At 43.7% G+C, this 15,860-nt stretch overlaps 1 pseudogene; it reads left to right on the top strand.

The window, feature by feature from the left end:
• The first annotated feature begins 8,374 nt into the window (after positions 1 to 8,374).
• LOC136135978 (oxaloacetate decarboxylase, mitochondrial-like) lies at positions 8,375 to 14,701 on the top strand (annotated as a pseudogene).
• Positions 14,702 to 15,860: the final 1,159 nt, after the last annotated feature.

The raw sequence follows: 15,860 nt of genomic DNA, 5'->3' as shown, positions 1-15,860 counted from the left end.
CAGTCATAATAAGCACCACAGGGGTGGTCCAGCCACAACATGGGTTCTGAAAGGGGAACCCGGGCCCAGGAGACTGCCCCCTGGCATCTCTAGCATCACTATCATAGGCTGAGGCTGGCACAAAACAGAAAGGTGCCCTTGGTTCTCTGCAATGTCCAGTGTTCTGTTCTTTCCTTTGGGGCCAGTGAACTCATGCCTTAACTGCAGCTACCTGTAGCATGTGACCTGCGCAGCCTTGAAAGGAAGAGTGTTCTGTTGCTGTGTTACTGTGTGTCCCATAGCAACAAATATCTGTTGAGAGAGCAGATTTTTATTTGCTCTTTCAAATTTAAACTATTGTCTCCAGAAAACCCAATGAAAATGTAAATATGATTTCTGGGAAAGGTAGCCTGTTAAGGTATTAAGTCTATATCACCAGTTTGTTGAATTGGTTCTGGCTACCTAACTGGATTCTGAGGGGCCCCAACTGGCCATTTGGTGACTGGATATAGAAGCACAGAACAGGATGATAGGGTGGGTTTGTTTTCGGTTAAGGACCTGCCAGGGAGTGTCAGGCTCCAGAAGGAATGGGCTCCTTCAACCTTTTGCCAACCCTGTTGGCCGGGTTTTGGACATTCACAAGGAGGAATTGAAAAGACTGTCCTTTCAGGATCCTCCCAAATGCAGGTCTCCAGAAAGGCACTGACGTTGGGACGTTTCCCCCGTTGCCAGTCTGCCAGTTATTGTACTGAAACGATGAAGGAGAAATTGAGAAGCATCCCAGTCACTGCGTCACAGAAATGGATTCCATATATATTTTAAAGTTTTTAAAAAGTGTGATAAAATAGACACAGCATAAAACTTACGGTTTTAACCACATTTAAGTGTAGAATTTAGTGGTACCAAGTACATTCACAGGTCGTACAGCCATCATCACTGTCTAGCTCCAGAACTTTTCATCATCCCAGTCAGAAATTCTGTACCCATTAAACAAAAATCCCCCATTGCCTCTTCCTCCTTAACCCTCGTAGCCACCATTCTGCTTTCTTCTGTCTGTATGAATTTGGCTATTCTACTTGCCTCATATAAGTAGAACCATACAAAATTTGTCCTTTTATGTCTGGCTTATTTCACTTAGCATGACGTCTTCAAGGTTCATCCATGTTGTAGCACCGTATCAGAATTTCCTTCCTTTTTAAGGCTGAGTAATATTCCATTGTATGCATATACCACATATTGTTTAACCATTCGTCTTTTGATGGACATTTGGGTTGTATCCACCTTTTGGCTACTGTGAGTGATGCTGCTATGTACATTGGTGTCTAAGTATCTAAGTTCCTGGTTTTAATCCTTTTGGGTATATTACATCCAGAAGTGGAGTTGCTGGATTATATGGTACTTCTATGTTTAACTTTCTGAGGAACTGTCATGGTGTTTTCCACAGTGGCTGTAGCATTTAAAGTCCTACTAGCAATGTACAAGGATTCCAGTTTTTCCATATGCTCACCAACACTTGTTATTTTACAGTTTTTTGTTGTTTAATTGCCATATGAATGGGTGCATCCAAATATTTTTTAAGTTGTTCTTTCTTTAGTCACAAATATGAACAAGAGCCAACATACCCTTTGATTTTTAAAAATAGTGACTGTTTGACTCCAACAAATAAGCAACACACTATGAGATGCAGCATGCATACTGACATATAGCAAGTGAAGCCAACGTATAATTTAATAATGTGCACAGCATAAAACTGGGCACAAATGGTAAGTGCTTTCCGTAAGGGGAGTACTTTGTCAGATTTTATAGAGCCAAAATAAACTGGGTGTTTCTCTGAATTTGTCCCCAGTATCACACTCAGTGTCTGGGGTGTGTGTGTATGTGATGGTCTTCCCTGATGCTTTCTCTTAGTCCCACCTCTAGTCCAATTGGATAAAGTACCTTTTCTTCCAAGGACTCCGTCTTTCCGTTCTGTTTTCTACTCTTCCTTCATCCTCTTGTATTGGATGCTGGTAGATGGATAGGAATACAATTCTGGGTCCTGAAGTTGAGGGTCATGAAAGAAGTTGAGCAAAGCCACAGAGCCAAGTTCATACCCTACAGATGTCCATGGTCCACCCCATCAGGCCTATGCTAGATACCTTCTGATGTATTGATTTTGTGGCATCCCCTCAACAAGGCGAGGGGATGCATCCCTGTTTTACAGATAAGGACACTGTTTCCCAGAGAGGCAAGTGATTTGTCCAAAGTCACCCAACTGCTAAGCGGCAGGGCTAAAACTTAAACCTGGGTCTTCTGACTGAATGCTTTTCTTCCTTGCAACACCACCTCTTCCTTCATAACTGAGGTGGTTGAACCAGAGGTGTGTGGACAGTTGACTTCCAAGCTGGCACTGTGGGAGAGCTGCTTTACACCATGAATACTCATCACAATGCAAGTATTTACCAGGGTGCCTACTGCGTATGCTGCCCCTGTGAACACAGGCTTCCATATGCCTCTGCAAGAGCAATAAATCAACCTTTGAACGGTCCTCGTGCTTTTGCCATCTCATAGCAGATTGGCTGTATGAGGAAGGTAGTTATATCTGAGACCTCTAAGAAAGCCTTTCGATTGACACTGGTTGTTTATGAGAACAATGCAACAAAATCCTCCTTCGAGGGTCCTAAGTTTTCTCAGTTACACAGGCTGTGTTGCTGGAATCTGAATGAGCTTGAGGAGGAGGATGACGAGGATGAGGGAGCTACTATTTATTAAGACCAAACAAAATTCTCGTTTGCTGGACTGATTTTTTTCACTAACATTAAAAGTTATTTATTGATTTATTTACTTGGTACTTGACGTGGGCAGGCACTAGGGATACAAAGATGGAAGATGACCAGGACATGACTCCAACCTTGAGCCATTAACAGTGGAGACAGACACATAAACCTTTAGTTAACACACGATGTAAGAAGTGCTGCAGTAGAGAGGTATTCGAAAGGACCATGGTTACAGGGCTGCAGTAACAATGACCTCTCTCCACAGAAATCACTGAAGGCTCTACTAAGCAGGGGACATTAGAGTTGGGTATGAGTAGAAGCTTGCAATATGCAGGAATGGAAGGTTAGTGTGTGAGGTGATAAGACTGGTAATTTGGCCTGAGGCAGCTTGATAGGATTCATGTAGGGCATGCTCAGGCATTGGACTTTTACCTGTTGGCATTAAGGACTTATTGAAGGAAGGATTTTAAGTGAGCTACTAAAGGCACAGGGCTCCCTTCCGCCTCTCATGCTCTAACAAATCTTTCCCAGGTTGCCAGGACGACCGGTAAACCCAATGTCTCTGAACATGTGCGCATCGTAGGCATTCTATAAACCACAAAATGATTTCCAAATTACCTACAAGCTACTTTGGGATTTTTAAAAAAAATTTCTGAGGGATCTTTCACGTTTGGTGGTTTCAAAACTCTTTCCAGTCCTTCACCTCAAAAGTCTCCCTGCCAAGTGGAGTATGCCTTTCTCATCAGGCTGTTTTTAGGGATTAATGAGCTCATTGCCATAGTGTGCTTGGCACACAGAACTGCAATAGCTGGGATTTCATTGAGCTAACTTGCAATTTCACAGATGAGGAAACTCAGCCATGAGGATGATGAATGCCCTGAATAAGGTCTCACAGCTTGTCATCTGGAGCCAGGATTTAAACCCAGTATGCCAGACTGCAGGATCCTGTTCTCAACCATGACACCATTCTCCCCCCAGTAAAAGTCCCTAAGTATGGCTTAGTAATTCACAATCCGCAGGAAGAGTCTTAAAGTTTACCAGAAAACACTGAATAGTGGAGAGAAAAGGAATATGGAGTTAGATCACAGGTTTAAATCCTGACGTCACAAATTTTGAGTAATTAGACCTTAGGCAAGTCACTATACCTCTCTTTGCCTTAATTTTTCCATTTCTAACATGAAGTTAGGACTTACCTTGAGGTATTATTGTAATTGTTAGAGACAGTGTACATAGAACACGCAGAATGGACCTGGTTCATAGAAGATGCAGAGTACAGGAAGGTGATTACTACTACTAATGATGACAGTAATGCAGTTATAATGCGGAGTTTCCTTCATAGAGATCTTTTCCTAACCCCAGACTTCAGAATATTAGGTAGGTAAGTGTTTAATAATGGTTGTTGGAAATGATGGTAAAACCATTCTATTTCACAGGGAATCAGAGCACAGGAAACCCAAGCCAAGGGCATGTACTTGGTTTTATGCTGTATGCAAAGCATAAAGGAGCAGGAGGTGGTGGACTTTCCTCTCTGTATGAGATGATAATCTCCCTCACAACAGCTGTCCCCCCAGCCACCCCTCTACTACCCTTACATGCTTGTTGCAGAAATGCGGGAGAGAAGGAAAAGGAAGTGCTCTGTGGTGAGAGTGTGGATTGGTTCAGCCACAGTGCAAAACAGTATGGAGATTTCTCAGAAAACTAAAAATAGAACTACCATGTGACCCAGCAATTCCAGTCCTGGGTATATAACTGAAAAACACCAAAACACTAATTTGAAAAGATACATGCACCCCAAAATTCATACCAGCATTATTTACAATTGCCAAGATATGAAAGCAGCCTAAGTGTCCATCAACAGATGAATGGCTAAAGAAGATGCGATGTATGTATACAACGGATTACTAATCAGCCATAACGAAGAATGATATCTTGCCATTTGCAGCAACATGGATGGACTTGGAGGGTCTTATGCTAGGTGAAATAAGTCACACAGAGAAAGACAAATACTGTACGTTATCACTTATGTGTGGGATCTAAAAAATACAACAAACTAGTAAATATAATAAAAAAGATACAGACTAACAGATATAGAGAACAGATCAGTGGTTACCTGTGGGGAGGGAGGGAGGGGGGAGGGACAACATAGAGGTGGGGGAGTGAGACGTACAAACTATTAAGAATAAAATAAGCTGCAAGGATATATTGTACAACACAGGAAATATTGTCAATATTTTATAATAACTATAACCTTTAAAAATTGTGAATCACTCTGTTGTACAACCGTAACTTGTATAATATTGTACATCAACTATAATTCAATAAAAAAAAAGAAAGTGCTGGGTAAGCACTTGAGAGTGGGCATATTTTCCACTAACGAAAGCTGGGGAGACATCAAGAGGAGGGGCTTTAGCCAGACGCGGAAGGACAGGAAGGACAGGTGGAGATGCTGGGGAGCAGAGACCGGTTGGTCGGACAGGGGGCGTGGGAGGATCGGGGGAGGACAGCAAGTGGGCGCCCTTTGCATCTTCACTGGAGACTGTGGCACCTAGGGAGAGGGAAGCAAGTGGCCCCGAAGAGTCCTGGAGGGCAATGAAGAGAGACAAGGGGCTGTGTTGAGGCCACATGGCTGTGAGTCATGGAGATGAGTAATGAGGGCATCAGTGCGGAGCCAGCTCAGGGGTTTTCAGGATAAACACACAGAGGTGCTTCATGGAGGCTGACAGAACCTGCCCCTAATGCATCCAGGGGATCCTAAGTGCTTTAGTATATTCTCTGATGAATAATTTCTCCAACTCTAACCACGTTAGGGACACACGCGGCCACGGCTCAGTGTTCTGTCTGTCAGATGTCGTTGCCATTTAAGTGAGTGATGCAGAATGGGTCGCCCACAGTGCCTGGGTCTGTGGAGGAAGCAGGGAGCCAGGAGAGCTGGCCTCAGAGGTTTTATTTCTTCGGCTTTGTAATCAGATTTGAGGCAGAATGTTTTTCTGTGGTTCCTCCATATAATCTCTCTGTTTTGATTCCATCTCCCCTCCTCTGCCATTCTGCTCCCTGTTGGTCTTGAGGGTTGACATGGTAAATTGCTGTGTCTCTCATCCTTCCAGACCCACTGCCCAGGCAGGATTAGAGAGGGGAAATGACCCCACAGTGGGCCGTCCGCAATTCTGTGTCCGTGGGGAGGGGAGGAGGGAAGAGAAAGCGTGCTTATCAAATTTCCCAAAGGTTCAGAGCCAGAAAGCTAAAGTGTCCATGGCAGCATGGGGTCGAAAGGACCCTAACAGGCTGGAAGTCAGAAATGAATGAAATTCTGCTGGGATAAATGCAAAAGATGGCATTTAGTTCCCCAAAGTCAACCACATAAGATCAGGGGAAAATTCCCTGGACTTTATTTTTTGTGAAAGACTTAACATGGACTAATTGTGTGATAGAGCTTCTTAAAACACTGAATGTAATCTTAGGTTACATACAAAATTTTACGATTAGAAAAGAAACTCATATTCGTTCCCCCCCAAAATTAGAAGATTACAGAGGGCAGAGAGAGAGGTGGTAGTGGTGCATAATTATCCTTAATTCTCACAATTATCTGTTAACCCATTGGGTTATAACCTATTTTTTTTCCCCTAGACAAATACACACACACACACGTGTATATATAAATATATAGTTTTTGAAAGAATATAGTTTAGAAAACTGGCTTAATAGCTCACTATTATAAACAACTTTCAGTTATATATTTTTCTGCAACACCGTTTTCATTTTCTTTTTAAAAAAATTTATTTTAAAGTATAGTTGATTTACAATGTTGTGTTAATTTCTGCTGTACAGCAAAGTGATTCAGTTATACATATATATACATTCTTTTTCATATTCTTTTCCATTATGGTTTATCACAGGATATTGAATATAGTTCCCTGTGGTATACAGTAGGACCTTGTTGTTTATCCATCCTATCTATAATAGTTGCAACACCATTTTCAGGTATTGCAAGCATTCTAAGGATTTACCAAAATTTATTTACAAAATTTTATTTTGTACATTTTTCCTCTCAGTTTTTCTCTAATACATTAAATGCTGGAATGAACAGCCTTGGACATAAATTTTTGTGCACACCCTTGAGTATTTCTTTAATATAAAGTCCTAGAAGTGGAAGTTCTAGGATTTAAAGGATTATGAACATTTTAAAGGGTTTTATTTTGTTGTTTTTGATGCATATGACCAAACTGTTCCCTAGCTGTGCCACTAATGTACCTGTGTTTCCCCACATTCTCCCTAGTACTGGGTATTATGAGTTTAAAATAACTTGCCAGATTGATAAGTGAAATGTGGTATCTTATTTTAATTTGTTTGTTTTGGATTATTAGTGAGGTTAAATATTTTTTCTTTCATATTTGGCATTTTTAATCTCGTTTTACAAATGCCTATTTGTGTTTTTGCCCATTTTTTTTCTGTCGGTATTATCTTTTGTTTACTGACTTTAAACGTTTTTAATGTTAAGGCTATTAGCTCTTCATCTGCCATCCAGGTTGCAAATATTTCTTTTCAGTTTGCTTCTTGCCTTTGAGTTAGTGTATGCATATTTCAAATTTTTATATTGTCCAATCCATAAAAGTTTTATTTTTTAATCCATCAAAAATTTTATTCAATTTTTCCTAGAAAAATTTTCCTAGAAAAATCTCTCCTTACCTAAGATTATATGTTCACCTATATATTTTTCCCAATGCCTTTTAGGTTTTGTTTTTACACTTAAATCCTCATAATTTAATTACAATGCAGTTTAAACTAATATCCAAATCAAAGGATTTAAGTTATCAGGAGGAAGATTTTGATTCACTATGTGAGTGAAATTTCTAATGATTTAAAAGCGGACAAAAAGAGAAGAGATTGACAACTGCGGAAATAAGCTAATCTCATAGCTTGACCTTCTACCGGGTTTGTTTTTTTTTTTAACATCTTTATTGGGGTATAATTGCTTTACAATGGTGTGTTAGTTTCTGCTTTATAACAAAATGAATCCGTTATACATATACATATGTTCCCATATCTCTTCCCTCTTGCGTCTCCCTCCCTCCCACCCTCCCTATCCCACCCCTCCAGGCGGTCACAAAGCACCGAGCTGATATCCCTGTGCTATGCGGCTGCTTCCCACTAGCTATCTACCTTACGTTTGGTAGTGTATATATGTACACTTCTACCGGGTTTTAAGAATTGCCTGGCATTCTCTAAGTGCTCAATTAACATTTGCTGAAAGAACGATGGTACGAGAGAGCTTTGTGGCGCCTTTCAACGCTGCTTCTCTGACTTGGTTTGGTTTCCAGCTCAGGCCATCTCCACAGATCCTTCCAGAATTGGAGATTGTGCCTCTCAGGGGTGAAGCAGACAAGAGGACGGGATGACATGGAGAGAGCTAATTCCAGGGCGTCTCCTTTTCAAATTTCAACCTCCACATGTTGAGTAAAGATTTGAGGGTTCATCTCTGTTTGTTGGTCACTAAGATGGGAGTGAAATAAGTAGGTGAGCCAGTCCTTAGTCAAAGGGATTTACAAGCAGATTGAGCAGGTGAAGCAGGTACCCGTGAGGACTGAAGGAAAAGCACGTGTGCCATCAAGGAAGAGGGCTGTAGGAAAGAAGGGGTGGGCGGTATGCTGCTGCAGGGTCTTGAAAACAGCCAAGATGCATTTTATGAGTTGTGTCCAGAAGTTGCTCCAAGTGGTTCTCTCCTGAATGACTCTTCTAAGAAGCTCTCTGTTCAGAAAACTGAAGAAATCACAAGAGGTAAGAGTTTCTTTTCTACTTTTTCAAACGACTCTGTGACTCAGGGGAGAAGAAAATGTACATACTTTTAAAAATGATAAGTGAAGCATGACTACACATAATGTCTATACACACATCTGCATACAAAACCCGTGTGTGTGTACCCGTGCATGTATACCTGTCTGATGCTTGATGTATTGTTATATTTTTTCTCAATAAAGATACTGTACATTCTAGATTATACCAGCCCAGGGTAAAAGTAGGGTCTTGATGATAGTGACTAATAAGAATTTCTGTCTCTACCTCATGTGTTCTTTGGAGATGCCAGCATCCCTTAAAGGACTCATGAACACGTCTGCTCGCCTCCTGGTAACCCAAGGCACCTGCCATCTCTGCCACTCTGGTTTTCCCATCTCAGGGATGCCAAGAGTGGCGGCTCTGCCTCCTGTCTTCTGGCTGCCCCTGCTGAGCCGTCTGTGCCCGGCTGACCAACACCAAGAGGCAGAGGACGATGTCTGCATCCAGGGGCTGCCTTCGGTAGCACCTGACTCTGCCCAGGGTTCCAGCAGTTTTCATTTTAATGGCTCTGTAATTTTACCTTCCGTGGCCAAGATTCATGTGAATCTTTGGGGATTGGGCAGGGGGATGATTTGATGGGCGGCTGTAGGGGAAGCCCCTTGCTATCCTGACGCTGGTTTATTCTGTTTGGAGAGGATGTGGGCAACTCTGCACCTCTTCTCCTTTCCTGGACTCCTTGTTCCTTCAGGCAAAGTCTTCTTGCCCTGATGTGACTGAAGTCTAGGATGAACATAGTTTATCGGATACGCTGACCCACTGAGGACTCACATGATGGGTTTCCAAATGGGCTCCAAAGCCAGCTGCTTTGGTTCGTACCACTTATTAGCTGGGTGATCCCAGTCACATGGCTTCACCTCTTTGGGCCTTGTTACTCATCTGTAAAGTGGAGATAATAGTACCTACATCATAATATTGCTATAGAGATTCTCTGAGTTAATATAAATGAAATGGTTAAAAAAAGTGCTAGGTAGATGCTAAGCACCCAGGTCAAAAAACAACAACTGTTATTTTAACTTCAGGCTCATTCTCCTGTTTTTTAGATTTTGCTTGATTGGAAAGTTCTAATCGATATGGACTCCTCATGGACTTCAAAGGGCTGAAAGATGAAAACAGAGGGAAGCCACTCAAATAGTGCTGGTCATCACATCTACCCAGGTTCGGGGCTACTTTTGAGGACCAGTGGCTTGGCTAGACCAACTTTCCTTCTTGCTTTCCTGTGTCCTTCCTTAAATACTTTTTGGACAGAACAGACTTGTTTCATGTTCTCACTGAGCTCCAGTTCTTATAGAGAAGGAATAAAAGGAGATAAAATAATTGGGAGAATGGGAGAGAAAAGAGATTCATAGGGTGGGCAGTGGTGTTGGGCATACAAGTTTTGGAGTCTGACAAAGACTGTCCTTGTCATCTCTAGTGTGACCATAATTGCTCAGCTATTTAGAACCCAAGATCTTTACAAGGGGGTTACTATCTACCTATCTTATGGGGTGGGGGTGAGGATTAAAGGAGAGAACTTATATGGTAGCTACTCAATAAATATTATTTCTTACCTCCCTCCTGTCCTTACCCTAACAAGATAAAGCCAAGGTCATAAGTTGCCTGCCCATGACATAGACCTTGGAAGAATTCAGAAGCCTTCAAAAGATTATTTTAAAAGAGTTTATCTAGCAACACTCATTCCGTAATGATTTCCCTTAACAGATTTTTTTTTTTTTTTGTCTTTTAAAGCAGGGGGCTTGTCTGAAGCAGGTACAGGTGAAATCTGCCAATGGTAGCTGGATCCAAAGATGGCAGTTCCATCACTTGGAAACTGACGTCTTCTGACTGCTGGTGTTGTGAAATGATGTTGGCAATTGACACATTTTGTCACTTTCCATCTGCTCCTTCCTCTCCCCACCTTCACTGGTATTTTTGGAAGAACGGTTAAGTACGTCAACCTTCAAAAAAAAAAAGTAATTATCAAATCTTTCTTGTCATCAAGATGTAGTGGGGTTGTGTGTCATGCATAACTCTTGGCAGTGTCTAAATCTGGATTTTAGAAACAAGATGAATTTTTTCCTTGGCCCTTTTTTTCCTTTTAAAAAAGTTCAGCTTCTGCAGGAGCCTGATGGTTACTTTTCAGAGCTCGTCTTGATTTGATCGGTAGCCAAATGACTTTCCCATTTTGAACAGCTCTGCCGAGGTCCACCAAACCACACAGAGCTGGGTGGTGACTACAATGAGCTTTGCCACTTACAAAAAATAGTTTTTTGGTTTATTAACCTTTTATGTCTGGAGCCTGAAATATGGAGCTTCAGCAATATGCTCACGTGAGCCTACTGGCTGGTTGGGCTGCTGGATGAATGAAAGGATGCTTAAGGGGGTTACTATGGAGAAGTAACTGCCGCCATTATTGAATAAGCTCACCCTGTGCGAGCAACTGGAGAAGTACTTTAGGTGCCTTATTTCCACTGAGACCCTCCAAAACCGCAGCTAGTATTTATCGAGTGCTTTCTGTGCATCAAGTTGTGCTCAGTGATTTTATAGCATCTCATTTGACCTTCATAGCTTCCTAGGAAGTGTAATTACCTAGTGAGGATGCAGGTGAGAGTAACCTGACTCAGCTCTCTTCAATTTCCAAGCTAGTTTTGTTGGATGATGAAACTGAAAAAAAAAAGGAAAGAAAAGCCTTTGGGATAAATCTGGATAGCTTTAGGCCTGGCTGTATCCAGGTGCTCAAATGATATGATCAGACCTCTCTCTCCTCATACTGCTTTGCCTTCCTTTATATTGACTTTGTTCTCAGCAGAAACTCTCTCTGAGAGTGGCTCTGGCTTTTATCCTCCCAGCATAGAGGCCCCAGTAGAAAGAAAGTGCTTTTGCTTAGTGGCTCCAGCAGTCACTCTGAGTGTACTACATTTGGTTGCATGCTCCAAAGGTAGTCTTCAAACCTGAACCGGGGAGGTAGACTAGATTGAGTGGCCAGAGCTGGGTCATGTGCTGATACCGGGTCCTTTGAGGGGAGGAGTAAGGTCCACTCCATCCATAGCATATGGAGTGAGACTGGGAGGGGATGGTATTCCCAAAGAAAACTGGGGCCCTTTAATCCAAAGAAGACAAAATATCAGGCATCCACCACAGTTCTATTATTGGGTCCATTTCATAGATGAAGAGACTGAGGGTCAGAGAATTTGTGTAATTTAAGATCTCCCCACTGGGAAGTGCCGGAACTGGAATTTGAACCCTCAGTCTGTCTTCCTTCCATTATTTGGCCTATTTTGGGCCTGACCAAATATATTACAGTCCCTGACTCAGGAGCACCTCTTGCATCTTTCCGCGGGCTTGGCTTCCTACAGGTTAGTGGTGAGCAATTAGAGCCAGTTGTCAAACAAGAAGTAATCCAGTTACACAGGTGGAAGATTAGAAAAAAGCTCTGCTGTGTGCTGTGAATCTGATTCCTGTACATGACGAATCTGCCCCCAAAGAACCTTGGCAGAGCGGACAGGCACAGAGCGAGTTCCTTGGGAAGCAGGGAAGGTGCATGAACTTGCCACCCTAATATGTCACTAGGGAGCCTTCTGCTGGGCTCTGTTCTCAGGTGCATAGGAAACATGAGGCAGGTGGGCTGATTCTGCTGTCCTCGCGGTTGGGGTTGGCAACTCCCTGCAGTTGAACCAGGACCACTTGCTCCGGACACTGAGCGATCGCCGGGAAGGAGATCTGTGGGCTCCCAGACCACCCTTCCACAACCTGCAGTGTTGTATCTGCAGGTGTTGGATGGGAACTTCTGGTTGCACAGGAGAGGATTCAGATGGGATATACACAGCGGTAGCATTAAATTCCAGAGAGCACATGGTGAGAAGTGTATTCCGTCCCCTGTTCTCTATCAGTCCTTCTGGTCAGCATCTCCCCAAGACTTTGTCCTTGACGTAGGCACATCCCAGCACCAAATCACCACTCTTTCATTTTCTTTCTAACACTAGCAGGATGGGCCTCACGCTCAGAGCCTTTGGCAGGCAATAGCATCCAGCTGGAATTCCATGGCACTGCTTTTGTTTTTATTGTATTTATCTTTATGGTTTCCTTCCATTATGGCAGGTGGCACTGGTTTTCTACTTATGATAGGCACATAAATTTTGTGCACAAAATACATTTCTTTTAGTAAAATAAGGTGAGTGGGTTGAAAGAAAACATTCTTAATTAGATGTGTCATATGTATCAGTCAGGGTTCAACCAAATAAACAGAGGCAGTAGGAGATATGTATGGAGATTTATTGCAAGGGGCTCACATAGGTGTGGGTCTGGCTAGGTGAGCTTGAAATCCATAGGTGGGTGGTCAGAGAGGGCAGGCTGGGCTGATCCTGCTTCCACAGGCTTCTGGGAAACCTCAGCCCTCAAGGTATCTGAACTAATTGAATCGATCCATCCAGATCATCTGGGATAATCTCCCTTACTTAAAGTCAACTGATTAAGGACTTTAATCCTATCTACAGATGCTTTCACCTAGACTAATGTTTGATTGAGTAACGGGGGCTGTTGCTTGGCCAGGTTAACACACAGGAGTTCCCACTAGATAGCGGCACAGGTGACAAAGCTTAGTGGAGGTTGTGAAGGAGGTAAGTCAGTGATGGGCAGTTACTACCTGAACTAAGCAGGTGGGGCAAATGGCTAGGATATTTAAGTCCTGATGAGGGAGCTGGGCGTTCAAGCCGGAAGTGAGGCTTTCTGGGCTTAGAGATGGTATTTTAGCCATGTGGGTGCTGGCAGGAGCCTTGGGAAGTGGCGCAGGGAGAGCAGAGCACAGCAGCCTGCCTTTTGGACCACCTTCTCTTAGGCACATTTTCTATGGGACCAGCTCCTGTCTGCCTCTCTTTTCCTAATTTCTTCTGTTCAGCTTAAGAGAGGTAAGTTTGGTCTTTTATTTTTTTTAACATCTTTTCTGGAGTATAATTGCTTTACAATGGTGTGTTAGTTTCTGCTTTATAACAAAGTGAATCAGCCATATGCGTACATGTCCTCTCTCTTCCGTCTCCCTCCCACCCTCCCTATCCCACCCCTCTAGGTGGTCACACAGCACCGAGCTGATCTCCCTGAGCTATGCGGCTGCTTCCCACTAGCTCTCTATCTGACACTTGGTAGTGTATATACGTCCATGCCACTCTCTCACGTGGGTTTCTTCTCAGAAAAAGTCTGCAGGCCCGGTGTGGGGCTGCTGAGGGCCACCTGAGAGGCAGCGTCGGCTGGAGAGCTGCGCCGGAGCCTCCGCCTCTCTCCGGGGACCAGGCTGCGTCCCCAGGCCGGGCAGCGCAGAGGGAGCCACTAGACAGCGGCTCCCAAGGGGACTCGCACCGCGACTCCCAGGCACCGAGGTCAGAGTCAGGGGGACAGCGCTCCGAGGTAGTTGGTCCTCTCTGGGCAGCTGTAGGCGTCCGATGGCCGGTCAGGCAGAGTCCACGTGACTCTGGGGGCCACGGGTAGGAGCGCGGCAGCCGCCAGGCCGCCGTCCCGCTCCTGAGGGTGGGGGATGAGCATCGTGTGCTCGGGCAGGAGCCGCGCGGCCCCTGTCGGGGAGATGCAGAGCGCCCTGCAGAGAAAGCCAGCCCTGCAGAGAAAGCCAGCCGGAGCTCTTCCCCGGAGCCTCCACTGCCTGCGCTCGCGGGTCCTCGTGCCCACCTACGCGTATAGCCTGCACCACGAGCTCCAGCTGGGGGTGGTGATGCGCAGGCGCTTCTGCGCCGGCCAGGAGGCCGCAGTCGTGGACTGCGTGGCCGGCTACGCTCTGTGCTTGGACGAGACCGCCAGGGACATGCAGGAAGAGTGCAAGAAGAAGGGGCTGCTTGCGACTCAGGCCAAGAGCTCCACGGCCTCCTGCCCTGTCAGAGTGTTGGTGCCCAAAGAGAAGATTCCTGACCCTCAAAGCCTGAAGCTCTGGCTCAAAGTCAATGGCTAACTCAGGCAGGCGGGTGAAATATCCTTCATGATTTTTTTCCATCCTCCTACACCATCAGCTACATTTCGAAGATAATGAACTTGAAGAAGGAGATATTATCTTGACCCGGAAGCCAAAGGGAGTGGGACCTGTTAAAGAGAACAGTGAGATCCAGGCTGATATACAGGGGGTCGTCAGTATGAGATTTAAGGTGGAAAGGCCAGAATATTGAGTCTATACAAAGCACCCTAACTTCTTAACAGAAGTTTCAGGGGAAAAGGGAACAAGACAAAAGCAAGAAAAGGTTATTTAATTAAATGTGATAATCCTTTAATAAGAAACCACTCTTCAAAAATGACTGGATTGCCATGCCTCAACTCAAGGAAAAACCTGATCTGGAAGAGCTGGGCCGGAAATGGAAATGAGAAACAGTGTCTTCTAGGAATCAATGAACCAAATGTTCAGAAGACTTACTTTCCTTTCCTAGAGCTGGACTGGATAAGACTTTTCACTGGGTCATTCTGGGACCAGGTGTTCAAGACTTAAAATCTGCAAAGAAAGCAGAAAAGCACGTTTCATCAGTGTTTCCCAAATTTCCTTGATCATTAAAATCACCTGGAAGTATTTGTAAAATTAAAATTTCCAAATTACTGGCCCATCCGAGGCCCCATGTATTAGTTAATGGAATTAATCTCTAGCACTCCAAGTGATTCTTATCATGGAAATGTGGGAAAACAGTCAGTTAATGAAAAGTTTTATTTAATAACTGAGCAATTAATGTAGACCTCACTCATTTGCTTAGGGGGTGTATTCTGGCCCATAGATTCTGGTTTTGGGATAATTTTGAAACTATTGTTTCCCAAATAAATACTCTGTCTTTTGTTTACTCTGCCCCCCCCAACAAAAAAGAAAAAAGTGCAAAAGGGTAGGACTCCAATCATGTAACCAGGTGGTGACTGTGATTCTCATAAAGCCTCCCCTCATCACCAGTGACACCCCTTTACTAAACTCTTCACTGTCAGATGGACTTCATCTTTGAAGCCCCGAGGTGGCCCCATCCAGTGATAATGGTCATTGAATTGGCAATGTAATTACATGATTATTAATCATTTTTTTTTCCCTCCAGATTGAAGAAAAAACTGAAAAAGTCCATGGGGAACTTCTTCTTGATGTGACAATTGGAAAAGGCCGTGGAACTTGCACTTAGATAAGATTGATTCCAGGTGAGTTTCCTGGGGAGGTGAGGGGAGGGGCGGGCAGTTGGTTTCATTTTTTAAAGACTGGAATTTTCTTTTTCCTTTGGAGGCCTTAATTAACTTTCTGGACCATGAGCCATACCTTCATAGAACACAGAACTGATCAGATTTCCAGTGCTTGACCCACGGAGCAGT

Source organism: Phocoena phocoena, chromosome 16, assembly GCF_963924675.1.
Source record: "Phocoena phocoena chromosome 16, mPhoPho1.1, whole genome shotgun sequence".
Taxonomy (NCBI): Eukaryota; Metazoa; Chordata; class Mammalia; order Artiodactyla; family Phocoenidae; genus Phocoena; species Phocoena phocoena.
The sequence above is the reverse complement of the archived record's forward strand: the minus strand, read 5'-3'. Positions and strand labels throughout refer to the sequence as shown.